The sequence below is a fragment of the Cenococcum geophilum genome, assembly GCF_001692895.1.
Source record: "Cenococcum geophilum 1.58 unplaced genomic scaffold K441scaffold_9, whole genome shotgun sequence".
Classification (NCBI taxonomy): domain Eukaryota; kingdom Fungi; phylum Ascomycota; class Dothideomycetes; order Gloniales; family Gloniaceae; genus Cenococcum; species Cenococcum geophilum.
This window is the reverse complement of record NW_027137567.1, coordinates 1616505-1632212: the sequence shown is the minus strand read 5'-3', so window position 1 is coordinate 1632212 and position 15708 is coordinate 1616505.

Genomic DNA, 15708 nt, shown 5'->3' with positions numbered 1-15708 from the left:
GAGCTAGTGCCTAGAAGTTAGCTAATAATAGCTTAGTAATGGCGTTAGGCGCGCTATAAGACGTAAATAGAGCCCTTTAAGCTAACCGTCTAACCAGTGTAGGGTAATGCCGGTAAGAATTAGTTATTAATACGTTACCTAATATAGCCTCGTTTTACGTAAGGGGTTAGCTAATAATTAAAGAATTAGCTAGTAATTAGCGGTTTTGTTTAAAGTAATATAGATCCTTAATTAGCTAGAAGATACGGATAGTAGGTTATAATATAAATAGGTATACTAAGATGCGGAGAACGGTTTAGAGGGTTTCTTATAATATTTGCTAGCTAATCGCCTAGAGAGCCGTATATACTCTTATTATAATAGAGTCTCTATAGCGCCTATAAGTACAATATATAATTATTTTAAAGACGCTAAGGGCGACGGGACTTTAAGCCGGTCCTCACTCCCCTAATACAGGCAGCTCCCTTGTACTACCCCCTATAACTAAGCTTTTGCGCTAGAATAGGGCATTTATATAGGTCCCTTACGATCCTACCTTAGACAGTGTTGTTAGTAGAGGTATATAAAGTAACACTCCTTAGCTTAGAGAGGTAGCTATATATTTTAACCTTTGGACTAGCTCCTATTTTTATAACCGGAAAAGCTAGTAGATCTTAGCACTAAAATAGCCTCCTCTTTTAGCACTCTTTTACTTACCCCTTTACTTCCTCCTACAAAATATATTCCTTATATTCCTCTAATACTTAAGCCTAAGACGAAATCTAAGGCTAAGCTTAAGCTTAAGGCGAAGCCTAAAATAACAGAGCCTAATCTTGGCGAAGCTAGTTCCCTAGAATACAATAGAGAGTGGGCCAATATTAATAACTTCTTAACTAATCTACCAGACTCTAAAGCGTTGCGTTCTCTAGATCTGGGACTACTAGCTCCGGTAAGAGCTATTAATCCTTTAGGTTCGCTATATTAAGGTATTATTTACGTCTTAAACGGTATAAGATAATAGATATTGGCTAATACATGCGTATAGACGGCGAAGGTAGTTTTGGCCCTATTCCTCCGCAGATACTATAAAGTTACTAGCCTAGCTAAAAAGGGGCTGACCAGGCTACAAGCGTTAAGGAGATAAACTTGGCTATAGATAAGTTGTTTAATAAAAGCAGTCTAAGTAGGCATGTTAATAGCGCTACAGCTCTTATTTACTAATTAATAATAGAATTTCCTTTAGTTTTTAAGGGTAATATAGCTAAAGTAAGTTATAGTATAGGGGATATCTAATCTAGTGGCGAGTCGCTAGAATATTAGAATAACGGTCTAGACGTAACTAGTATACGCGCCCCCTTTATAGAGAATACTAGAGGCGTATATAACGGTAAGTAATCTTCCTACAGACATATAGAGCCCCTATTTTAACGTATTTAAAGATAGTTTGTTAAAGTAGGACGAACCTCTCTATAAAGATCTAGGTATAATAAGTTAGCTATTTATAATACGTAAGCAAAAGCGCACTTCATCCGCTAATACGGCTATCTCCTCTATAGAAGTGCTAGACTTAACCTCAGAACTAGCTCTAGAAGACTCTTATTTAGTAAAGCGGAGGAGGTTAGCCTAGCTATAGGTAAAGAGCCTTATATCTAGTCCTGTGTATATACTAAAATTAACGCTACTGCTAGGCCGCGGCAGCCCGATTTTGCCTCTTAGAACCAGCAATAATCTAAATACTAGTAACCTAGACGGTGGCAATAAAGATAATAACGCCAATATCCTAGACTTACCTTAAAGCAATATCCTTAACCTAGTGAATAGTAGGGATAGTAAACACTAAGGGTATAGGCCAGATATGGGGCTGCTAGAGCCCTTAAGACAATCGGTCTCTCTATATAGATAAACGGAGGGCGACTAATACGTTAATAAGGATATATATACGGGCGAAGATAAAAGCAATGGCAGCGATAGTAAGGTTAGGGAAAGCGGCAAGGATAACCCTATTAGCGACTAGGAGGTATCCCGTAGGGCTAGTATAGCAACTTTATAGTAATATAAACGTAGCAATTATCTATTCTAGGATAAGTGGCGCGGTCTAATAGGAATAAGTCTTAAACGGCTTAACGGGAGCATAAGGCCTATAAGAATATTATAATATCTAAAGTTATTACTAGCACGCCGCCACTCTGGGTCTAAAGTAAACATTATAACTTAGTCTACCTCCCTTTAAATATCCTTTTAAGGAGCAAAGGTAGTATATAACTGCATTATTAACTATAAATAGAGCGATTATACGGACTATTAGCTAACTGATATTACCCTTTACCAGGTACTAGAATGCATAATATTAGTAATAGCAATTATATATTAAAATAAGATAACATTAAAGTTATTTTTAAAACCATTAATAATTATATACAACTTACTTAGTAACGTAGGGCAACTTATCTATATAACGCAGTTAACGTTAAATTTATAGCTATTAGTAGGCTATTAGTATAATAATGCGCTAAACGTATATACTAGTCTGAGCTTAATGTAGTAAAGTAGTAACTATACCGCTAGCAAAACTAGTATACGTAGTCCGCACGGCAAAGGGGCTAATAATGATACTGTTAGTCTAGACAACGACGAAGACAACAATAATAAAGATAACGATTTTAAGAATGGTAGCCAAAGCTTAGGCAGCGAAAGCTTAGGCGGTAGTAATTCTAATACTAGCGCCACCGCCGCCGCCGATGGGCGGCTCTATAGAGAGCATAGGCGCGTATAAGTCCAAACACGTCGGCCGTGGCTAAAGTTGGATAATTAGCGCTTACTCGCGTATAAGAATAAGATGGATATAAAGTAGAATAATATATTTAGTCGCTTCCTAAATCGGACGCCAAGTGTAGTATAGGCGCACTAGTATATATTATAAGGGAAGTAATTTATTAAGGCCGCTGCGATATCCTTAAGATCTCCTAAACCGTTCTTATAGAGTAAGGTTTATTATAACTATAGCACTTTATCCTATTCGCTGCTAGATTCCCTTACTATTTTATTTATAGAATTATATATACTATACTAATATTAAGAAATAATTCTAATCTCCCTAAAGGAGTTAGTCTCCGGAATCTTTCCTTTTCTTTATTATCCAATTTCGTCTAAAGCGGCGAAGTTTTATAACATTACGGAAAATTTAAAGGCCTAGCCTGCAATCTTCTTAATATATTTATCCTATTCTTTTTATATATAGCTAGTTAAAACGGAGTATAGGGAGTTAAAATAATTAAAAGTATTTAGATTGGAAATAATAGCCTTAATGCCAGCTAGACACCAGCCCTACTTAATAAAAGTTCTCCTCCCGCTTTAGAAACACTAAAGAAAAGCCTAGGCTTAGAAGGCTATTAACCCGGATTACTAACGCTAGCCTTTCTATATACTAATATTATAATACCTTAAAAAGGGGACACACGTTACCTTTATTCGTTTAGTACTCCTTTAGGAATAATTCTACTAGTGCTTCCAGCGGCGGAGGGCATTTAAACCCTCCCTCTTTGTTATTGTATTCGCGCTAGTACGCTAGTTCCCTTTTAATCTAAGCTATATTATAATTACTATCTTCCTTTTTATACCTTTTATAGGCCTTAATATACCCTATAATCTTATATAGGTTAATACAGCCACTATATTTAAACCATTTCCGTAACATTAAACCCTATATCTAAGGCTAATTTTAATTCCACTAGTAATAATCTATATTAAGTTTAAAGCGTATAGGGGCGAGCGAAGGTAAGTTAAGTATTTTTTTAAGATAAGATACGTGGAAATACTCCTATAGCTATATATTGAGCATAATCCGATATTTATCCTTAATCTTAACCTCCCTACTTCCCGCTTTCTTTATAAAGGAATAATAATCTACTTAATATTATACTTATGCTATATATCTAGGTGGAGTTGGCTGTAATAGGACCGTTAATGCGGGTTTACTCTTAAGTTAACGTCGCAAGTATAACCCATTCTCCGCAATCTTTTCTTTAGGCATTATCCACAAACGCCGCTCCTTTTTAGCAGTAAACTCCGCTATATTTTTTAGAATTTCCTCCCTTTTTCTAATGTCGCTCGTAGGGCTTATAGGAGACTTAGATCTTCGGCGGCTTCTATAAGGTTTTTATAGAATATTTATCGTCTATAAGTTCTATAACATTACAGTGTTATATACTTTAAAGGGCAGTATAAAAAGGTGGTATAGGAACCATAAGCAGAAAAATCCAGCTTAGTATGGCCTTCGCGCTTATATTACGGTTAGTAGTTATCTTAGCGTAATTATATTATTAGTAAAGCACTAGAAACTATTAAAGGCCCAACCTACTATAATTTCTAGTTATCTATTTATAGCGGATTTCTTATAAAGTCTCGTAATTTTCTGTTTAAGAAACTTAGCCTTTATAAAACTATATATAATAAACTAGTAGGCTAGCAGGTAGGAAGTTAAAATTTAGTACTAGAAAGAGGTAATATAAAGGCCTACCAATGATACTATTTTATATAATCGTTTTATATATAACATTAAAAACTAACTAAGATAAGTATAAAATTTCCAATAATTACAAAAACTTACACCCGCCTTTAAGTAACATATTCTTAGTCCTGCCTATATAGCGCTGCTTACTTCTATTTTATTACTTTATAGGGAAATATATCTATATAATGCTACGCGTATAACTATCGCGTTCTTCCAGGTAACTATCTTAAGATATCCCGCTATTCCATACCTCCCTTACGTAGGCTCATAAGGAGTATCTCTTTATTAGCTGTTTATTGTTCCACCGCTTTAGGCCTTAGACTGTTATATTTATACTCGCATTACCATAGTATTTTATATAGAAAATGCTTTATAATTTCCTTTTATAGCTTTTTTTTACTATATAGGGTTAGGAGGAGGGCCTTATCCTTCTTTAGCTACTTATCCTACTTCTTAGGAGCGGTTGGATTTTAAAGGGTTTTATTTACAACTATAATCTTTATAACCTATTAGCAAAAGAAAAGGATAAGACTATAGACTTATTTTAGACGGGAACTAACTAGTAATAGCTGCTAAACCTCTATTAAACGCAAGTCTAGTATGCTAGGTTTTTTGCTATTTTATTAAGACCTAAGATATAAGCAAGATTAGGAGAATAAGTATAAGACGTATATGTCTAGCTCCTAAATATAAGCTGGCAAATATAGCACCTATCTAGTAATATACACGTATTAGCAACCAAGCGACCTTAAATAGTATACAATTAAATATTCTTTATCCGTCTATTCTTTACGCGCTCTAGCGGTAAGAAAAATTTGGTTATATTTATTTTAACAAGCCTATATACTTCTTTTAAGGTTAGAAGCAACCCTATCCCAACCATTACCGCCCTTAAAAGTTATATTTATTAATTGTAATTGGTCTCTAACAGTCTAATTCGCCCAATTATTTACTAGACGATACACGAAAGGCTTTTTATTAGCTGTTAGTAATAGGTATAGTTTCTAAATAGTTTAATATAGTGAGTTAATCGATATTGTTAATACTAAACTAGAAGACGCTAAACTGGGTAATATTATTGGCGCTAAGCGGGTTAATACTAATAATAGTAGATTGCACTACTAGAGCAATTAATAGTTAAAATAGCCCTCTATCTATATAGAATTGTTAAGAGGGAAGGAGGAAGTATTAGTTAGGGATATAGGGACATTTAACGGAACGTACCCTTTAATAGAGTACTACGTAGCTAATAAAGATAACAACGCCACCGTTACGGGTTTCTTTTACTATACGTACTGTGATTTTAAGGGTCTTATACGCATGGATATGAATTTATATTATAGTGTAAGTGGGCCTAAAAACGTGGAGACTTTAAATTTAATTGTATACTAAAATATTAATACCCTCTAATTTAGATATAAATAACTACTGTTAAGACTCTATACTAGGTAGACGCGGCCTCTAAAAAAGAACTCTTTTTACGCCTTCCTCTTTAATATACCACTCTAAGTTTTTAAGAATATCTTATATTAGAGTCTGCAATTTAATTAGAATAGATACTATAGGAGATATTAAACGTACCTAGAATATAATTGCGTTAGGGCGATTCCGTAAATATTTAAATAATAAAGCTAAATAGATAGTATCCCGTATTTAATGCCCTTTAGTTCTTTCCTAAAGAAGACAAAGAATCTCCTTTTTAGTCTTAGGGAAAAGATTAATTAAGTTAAATAAGAGGTTACGCGTAGTTCTCCTATCTAGGTAAATGCAAAGAATTTTATGCTATATAGCCTCTGCCGGTTTAATAGGGCGCTAGTATTATAGGCCTATAGAATATTCCTTTAGATATACTTTTTGCTGGCCTTTTAGGCCTATAGTAATTCATTTATGTAATAAAACAGTACTTTAATATAAAGTGGTTAAGCTAGGATGCCTTTCTAATATTATTAAAGGCGCTCTTTCCAGATCTATACTAATAGGTTATAAGGCGCTATATCTGGAATCTCAATCCCAGCTATAGGCTGCGAAAGCTATAAGAGGCTGCTAAATATACCACTCTAAGACTAGTAGGATCCAGCAAATTGCGGCTTAAAAGGGCGAGCCAATTATTTAAGAAGTAGCATCTATATTAAAGAGTAAAGTGGCCGTAAATGGCTAATAGAAACGGGATAGACTAAGGAATAGTTTAAAAGGAGCGGTAAAAATAGTAAAGTTAGGGCAGTAACGAATAAGACCTGCAGAAGAAAGCGATAAGGCAACTAGTGTAGTAGACAGTAAAGGCAATTATACATCCCTAGCGTAATAGGGCAAAATCAGCTTTATATATTACTTATCCCTACCTTACGCCCTTAAGATCCAAAGCATTCTTAGGTTTATTAAGGCGTTTTAGCCTATAATTCTTACGGGACGCATTATTATATTGTTAAAAAGAAAATTAATAGAAGCTTCTAGACTTTACGGCAGGTAAGCTATATCTAATTGGCCGGGGAGATAGCTGCACATTCTCACTTTAATTAGCTGTTTAGTTTTTTATCGTGGATCTTTAGAGGAGCATAAGTCGTAGTAGTAAAGAGTGGTGTCTTAGGGATAACGAGGCGAGGGGGCTAATGTACGCCAAGCTAATATTATAGGGGAGTTTCATTGCAATTGCAACGAAACCCCCCTACACCATTTCCTGCTTCTCCCGCTCTTATATCTAGCTGCCTTCTTTTATTAGGTTAAATAACCTAATAGGCTTATAATACTTATATCTTAGTAGCAGGGTAATAAGATGCTTATTAGCGCTACGGTAATTCTATTCCATAGTCCTTTCTTACCTAAGCTAATTATTCTTTACTATAGAAGGGAGAAGTAGTCCTTCCTAATGCGTTCTTACAGCTAGCTCGCACCGTTAATTCTTATTCTTCCGTAGGTTTATCTTCTAATACTCCTTTCCTAAGGTGTTACTTATATGTAATAGTCATTATTAAATAAGCTTAAGTAGGTTGCGCAATACCTGCGCTCTATTAGCGAAACTAAAGGAATTAAAGTTCTTAATAGAGCAGTAGAGAATTTCTTAAAAGCTTTTTTTATTAGGCATATTAATTAAACAGAGGCGCTTAGCTTAAGTAATACTTTAGCGATTCTAGGGGTTTGGAAGACTCTAGCAATCTTAACAGCCCTAAAAGCTCTAGTAGCTTTAGCGACTCCAATAACTCTAGAGACTTGGAAAGGTCTATATAACTTTTTATTATTATTCCTAGTTCCTAAGGAAATCCTACTTCCTAATAGACGCCCTACCCCGCTTTATAAAGGAAACTTAGTCTATAAGGAAGTAGGAACCCCACTTTATAAAGGTAGAGAAGCAAAACTGGAGACCTTACTATAAATAGCCGTGTAGCAACTTATTACTGTTAGCGTAAAAATTTTATCCCTAAACCTAAATAACTTAAATATATTTCAATTACTCTATAATCTAGCTAAGGGCGGATTAACTAAAGCCCTATAGGAACTATATACTAGACTAGCAGGAGATAATAATAAGCTTATAATTTGTAACCTAGCTAACGTTCTTAAGAATAACAAAAATCTAATTGGCCGCAGGTTAATAAAGTCTATCCTATCTAAGAGGATAGATATTATAATAAAGCAATTAAAGGAGGTAAAACAGAAGCTCGAAAATGGCGAAAGCCTTAGGAGTACGGTAAGGAAGTTAGTCTATTCTTTAGGAGGAGAAGCATTAAAATATAATGATATTGCTGGCTAGAAATGGAATCTTTTTAAACCTAAGATATATATTAGTCTCGGCAATATAGACTGCAGCACAATATTAGTTCTTCCTTAGGCCTTTACTATATTAATAATTAACTCTTAATAGTATTGAGAGGCATATAACCTTAGAAGAATTTTTTATCTTAAATGCTTAGTTATAGACCTAACCGCAATACCTAGAATAGATAGAGTTAGCTTCTTTAGAGAAGCAACTAAAGGATATATATCTTAGTTGCGCTAATACTAACTTAATAAGTCAACCTAAAGCTTAGAACGCCCCTCCGAGCTCTAGTAGAGCGAAAAGGCCGGCGGAAATTAAGCACTCCTAAAAAAAGCGCCCCAGATTAGATAGTTCCTCGCCACCTAGTATAAAGAAGGAAAGTACACCTATTAAAATCTCTTAGGATTATCCCAACGTATATTAGGATCTTCCGTTAATTTCCCCTAGGCTCCTTTAATGTTATCCTAATATATATTAAGAGCTTCCATTAATTTCCCCCAAGTTCCCTTAGGACGATCTTAATATATATCTAAACCTTCCGCTAATCTATTTTAAGGACTATTTTGATATTTATTAGGACCTTCCTAAGTTCTTTAACCCTTTTAATATATATTAGGACCTTCCGCTAATCTAATCTAAGTTTATTTAGGACCATCTTAATATATACCTAGGCCCTTTACGAATTCCTACCTGCATAAACGGCACGGTAATAAATAATATAGTTAATTGCTACGCTATGGTCCCCTATATATAGTATAACAGCTATTACAGCCCATAAGATCTATTATATTCCACCGTTCTTAATAGGGGACCTCCTATATATTTAGAATACCAATCCAACCCTTAAACTATAACGGCTACTGCGAGGCAGTAACTCTACGGACCTATACAGATATATAAGCGGTTCCACCTCTATACCCTTTAAAAATCTAGGGCGTATTATACAAAGCACCCAACATCTTACCACTCTTTAGCTAAAAGGATTTGTAGTCTGCCGAAACCTTAAATTTTAGTAGTCTATTACTTAAATCTAACGGCCTAATAGCTAATATTACTATAGCCTTATGTATACTCTATGCGGGCATATATAGACGGGGAGTCTATAGATTGTTATATTGTACTAAAGTTAACTTTTTAAGTAAAACGGCGTTGGGGGTTATAGTTAGGATTATTGCAGCAATAGTTCTAGCTTTCTAGTTTATATTTATTAGCATACTATTATACCTTTTCTGGCGTTAGTACTAACCTCTAAGTATAGATTAATATATTTATCTATTGTTGTTATAGCGGGTATAATACGGAAAGGTGTATTAGATATCCTTAAAGAGAAATTCTCTTAGTTTTATATCGCTATATAGGCTATTAAATTATCTATATCTTTACTGTCAATGCCAAAAGCTATCTATGGCCTAGATATTACTAAGTTAAAGGTGTAAGTAGCGGACATAAGTAAATAAAAGCTATTTGGTGGGGCTGATTTCTGGTTAAGTAGGGCCTACGTAATACCGCCCGTTCTTAAAAAACGTTATCGCACTAATGCGCGCCTAAGCATTAATGTACCTTATAGAAGAGATATAGGCAACTTATAGAAATTGTTTTAATATTTATAGGTGAAGGGAATATGCTATAGACTATATATAAATATATATCCTCTAGTCCTATATAAAGAGGCCACTAAACCTCCACTCCTGTTGTTATTACTTTAACCTTACCTAGCGCTTTTACCTCTTAAGAATAATATTGTGATGAAGCTGCCGGAGATTATAAAGGATAATTTAATTTTTAGACCAGATTGTCCTTTTGTTTCTCCTTAGGATTTCCTATAAAGCTTTTATAAACTTAATACTGATTATAATAGTGTTAAGGTAAAAGATACTATATACCCTTTATATTAGTCTAATAGTTTTATAGGTTAAAGATATTTTTGCCCTCTGCTATATACGGCAGTGCTAGCACCATAGCTTGCACCTATATTACGGCGAATATATCTTTTTAGGGATATTTAATTCTAATAGTTTAGTAGTTAAACACACGGTATTCTTAGGTAATTTTGTACTTATAAAAGGCGGGCCAGAAATAATTAAATAGGTGGAATGTGAAGTAGAGGATAGGAATAATTAGCTTTAGATAAAAAATGCCCCTTCTTCTTAAAAATTCTTTAAATGGGTCTTCTTTAATGACGAACTTAAGCAAGCTAAGGTAAATATTATAAATATTATAGATTTTTATAAGTTAACAGTTTTATAGGTCTTAGACATAATTAGTCTCCGCCCTACTTTAAGCGTTTCCCCCCTATACGGGAGACGGTTTACCCTACTTAGGATTTTTCTTTTAAACGGGTCGCAGAAGCTAGGCAAAGTGCTATTAGATATAGTTAAAAAGATAGAAAATAGAGAGGAAGTTATAGAACAGGTAAAGTATAAGCTGTAGCGTTGTAAGGGCAAAGACTTAGCCAGGCAGATATTGTCTTTAAGTTTTACTTAGCTAATACAGGAGCTACCTTTGCAAGGAGGATATCTTTCCGTTAATTTTGCTCCTGTAACAGTAAAGCCTATACGCAGCGTTACTTACAGGCTTAAGCTTTGGGTTTCTATTTCTGGCTTATTCTATTTATAGCGCATTTCCTATTATATAAGGGCTGGAAAAGGTCCGCAAGAGCATTACTTTTTTAATAGCGGTAAGTAAGAGCCACTTATAATATGGCGGATCGTTAGGGTCCGGTAACGAAAATTTAACCCAAGTTTTCTGTCGCTCGCTTAACACCGTAGAACTTTTTTAAATAAACTAGTAAGAAGTAGGCTTGGCAAAGTTTGCAATTTTAGACCCCGATCTTTAGTGGCTTCTATAGGGTTTTTATGGAATGTTTATCGTCTACAAGTTCTATAACACTGCGGTGTTATATACTTTAAAGGGTAGTGCAAGAAGGTAGTGTGGGAACTATATATAGGTTGAAAAATCCTGCTTGGCATAGCCTTCGCGCTTATATTACGGTTAGTAGTCGTCTTAGCGTGATTATATTATTAGTATAGAAGATTTAAAAAGCTTCTTAAAAGTTTATTAGCAAAGCACTAGGAACCATTTAAGGCAGCAGAGTAACATTGTCTAAATATTAAGTAAATACTGTAGGACTAAGGTGATGAAATTTTATGCAAGAGCTATATATATGAAATTATATCTACAAAGGTTCTAAATCTAGAGGGCTATTAGAAAGGGCTCCAATACCTTTACTATAAGATAATTAGTTTAAGCCTCTTAAGTCAATGTTATTATCATCTTCTAAGGCTATATACCTTAGTATTATACGCTCTTAAAAGAGGGGAAGTTGATTTCGACGTATTTAATAAGGTGTTAAGTAGGGGTACTATAAAAGCTTAAGCCTTCTTAGTTATTGTCCATAGTAAGCAGTTATATACAACTTAGTATCTCCTCTATTAGGATCGCTGGCACTATATAATCAAAGAGTAGGCTTCTATATCTTAATCACTAACGCACGGTATATCACTATCTTCTCACTATTCGCTATTCTAGTTATTAATCCCAAGTTATTTACCATTGCTAACGGCTTCTCTAAACTAGAAAATCCGCAGAACTCCCCATACATTGTTAGTGAGCGTTGTTATGGCTACACATAGAATATATAGAGGAAGTGTTGTCCCTTAATCTAGAGGATAATGACTACCTTTACCAAATCTAAAGAGGCGCACGAATTATTTACGTCTTAGTTCTATATACGGACATTATACCTATAACCAATTAAACTAATAGCTTAAGGATACTTACAAAATTACGCTCTCTTTTAGCCTAGAATAAATAGTAAAATACGCTTATAGTCTATAAGACGTCTTATAGAATCTTATATCTGGTAGATACCTTTAAACCGCACTAATTATATTAACTCCCTATTCCTATATACTCCTATTAATACTATAATTTTCTAGGCCTTAATCCAGTCGGTCGGATTAGCAATAGAGTTTTATTTATAGGTATGTAAGGGAATATATACATTTTAAAGATTGCTAGATTTAGGTATAAGCTTAAAGCTCTTTATATAGAGATTAAGGCTTATAGTGCTCTTAAGATATATAGGTTTATATTTACGCTAAAGTTCTTAGGCTACGTTTATAAAGAAATAAAAAGTTGGGTTATAGGCTTTTTGATAGAAGCTCTTAATAGCCGTTACCTAGATATAAAGGATCTAGAGATCTATAAAGATGCTATACTATAGTTATATACCGTAAGAGTCGTCTATAAAGACCTAAATAAGTATAATATTATAATTAAAGGCAAGAAAGCGAAGTTTATAGATTTTAAGGCGGCTACTTTCCGGGATAATAAAAACTACGCAAAGTTAGAGCTAGAGGAAACTATTAAGCTTACTTAGAAGCTAGTAGACGCGTTAGGGGTAGGGGATTATAGGATATAGCTAGAATATAGACCTTCTACTAGAGGACCGGTAAACTATAGACTTTTCGCCTTACTTAATATATACTTATTACTTCCTTTATCTAACCTAATTAATGCTAGTATAGGGAGCTTAGAATACTAAAGATATCTTTTTAATAGCCTATTATTATTCGCTTGTTGCTGGCTCTTATGCCCTCTTTAGGTGTTATTAGTATTCGCAGCCTATTCTTTAATATAATTATCCGCTTCTTAAACACGCTCTATATAAATATATCAATGTTTTCATATTTATATACTAAATTATATTGCTAGAATACCTCATATCCGTTCTAGCGTAATTCGAACATTTAATGAATTTGCCGTCCTTAAAGTGTCCGTAAGAATATCGGACTTATTTCTGCGTGTATATAGAATAAGGCATAACTAGATATACTTCTTATATTAGTTCTTAGTATAGAGTATTCTAAGGCTTACTTACTAATCGACTTTAATATCTACTGTTCTTGGGAATAAGGAAAGCTAATTAGAAACTTATAGCTAACCAAATTTAACTAAGGGCAGTAAGCTGGAAAACTAGAAGGGTGGCCGCGGTAACTTTGTTACCTAGAAGAACCATATAATAGGTAAAAAGACGTTTTTATAAATATTATTTCCTAATATAACTATGTAAAGGTGCGTAAAGGTGCGAGCTATATATTGTCCTAATTGGCGCTACTAATAGGACTAGTCTTTTTAGTGCTAGTTAGCGGTTAACATTTCTTATCATATATTCCATTTCTAGCTTAATCTATTTATAGCGCATTTCCTAATATAAGGGCTGCATAAGAAGGTCCGCAAGAGCATCACTTTTTTAAGGGCGGTGCTATAAACGATAGAGAACGTAAGGCTGAAACTCCGTTCACGACTTGGCCAGCTAATTAAAATTATATAATATAGCTGAAACCGAGCGGCAGTACAAATAACATAAAGTCAGGCGTTAATAATTAATTAACTTATGTATATAATATAGAGGCGCATAAACTAGCTGCAGAAACTTAGTTTTTAGTTAATTTGCCTTATAAATAAGAATAAGCCACGAGAATTCAATCCTTATAAGATATTTTATTAGCAGAGGGGCTATATATATCTATTAACTCTAATATACAGCTAAAATGCGCGTTATAGCGGACGCCTTACCCATTCTACTATTTAGCTAGTAGCCTAATTATACACATAATGTTCTATGCTAGAAAGCTTTAATAGTAGGGTAGGGTAAATCCGGCCGCAGCTTAGCCTAAGAGGTAGCCGCTTAGCAATTCTTTTATATAAGCCTTTTTGTTAGGCACTAATGTCTAAGCAGCCATAAACCTATTAGCTGCAGCAATACCTCTATTTTCCCTTATAAATTTCCTTTAACCCTACTTCGCTAATTATTCGCAACGCAGTTCCGTAAAGCCGCTCTCCATTTAAGCCTATAATCCACCTCTTTTTATATTTCTTACGTTCTGCCTCTTCTAGTTATCTAGCAATTCTATTCTTACTATTAAGGTAAATATTAGCTTAGCTATTTTACCCCGCGTAGCGTGTGCCTAATTACTTATATCTTCTATAATAGTTGTGCTTTAATATATATATACTTTACAACCTTTTATTCTAAAATAAATTCCTAAATTAGCCGCTATTTCTCCTTAGACGGCTATCTATAATTAAAAACGCTTTATAAAAGATAATATTTACTTAATATTTCACGTCTATAGAACGCCTCTCCTTTATAGCCACTAGCCCCGCTAACTTACGCGGTCGCACTTCTAGCTATACGGGTTATATCCGCTAAGGCTAGGGATAAGGCGCTTAATAGGGAATAGGAGGAGATCGGAGCTTATAAATTTAAGATAATGGAGGATATAACTATAACATTTAAAGGCGGATTATATATTATTAAAGATGGCGAAGGGAAGCTAGTTAAAGAATTAGGTATAAAAGATAAAAAAGTAATAAGAGGGGTTTTTACTAGGTATAAATATTATATAATAAGGGCACGGATTAAGTTAGAGAAGAGGTAGTAGTAAGTAGTAATCCGAAGCGATATATACTATTTATTTATAGATAAGAGTTAATCTATAGCTTCTTCTATAGTATTTCCTTAAAACTCTAGAGTATCTTAGTCCCCTAAACTAAATAAATTAAAGATATTTTATCCGTTCTTATGGCCGATTTTAACTAACAAAAGAGCGTCCTTATTGTCCTTTGGCATATATATAGACAGGTAATTTATAACCGCTAGTCCTCCGCTCTCCTTTTCCTTTCTCTATAAATTACTCGTCTTTATCCCGGTACAAAATAGCTTAAGAAGATTTTTAATTATATAGCGCCTTATAAATAAGAAAGAAAAGTACTAGCCCTCCCCTAGTAATATTAGATTTCCTATTTAATATTAACTACAGATACGACATCTTATTAAAGGTTATTTTATAGACCTAGAGTTTGCTATAATTCTAACCGGGGATGCTTTAATGATGGTTTATTTATAACTTGATAATATACTAGTATAATGGCGCTTAGAGGACTCTTAGAAGAGGCGTCTGTCTTAAATAAGCATTAATATATTAAATTTAGGGAATAAGGTATCTAACCGTTGGTTTTAGGATTATTAGATAAGATCGTACTTTCCTTTTATAACAAATCTTGCTCTAAGATATATAAGTAATAAATTAACGAGTACCTAAGACTTATATATTAAGCGTTTCAAACAGGAGTTACTTAGGCAGGAAGGTTTTGGCTGGGCCTAACTGTAGAAAGTGCGCCTAAGTCTGCATTGCAGGATGCAGCCACGACGCCTTTGCAGGATTACGCCAGTAGGCGCGTAAGACGGGAGTTGCGACCCCTGGAAATGGCAGCTTATACCCGTACCGGCGGAAATAATAGAAAAGGCGTGAAACCAGAGGCTATGGAAGGCTCCTAAGCTGTGCAAAAGCGTACTAACTCTGGGAGGAGACTCTTATACAGACTACTGGGGGGCAGACTGGTACTTGGGCTAATAACCCGTTATAAGATATCCAAAAGAATGGTGAAATTCCCTATACAA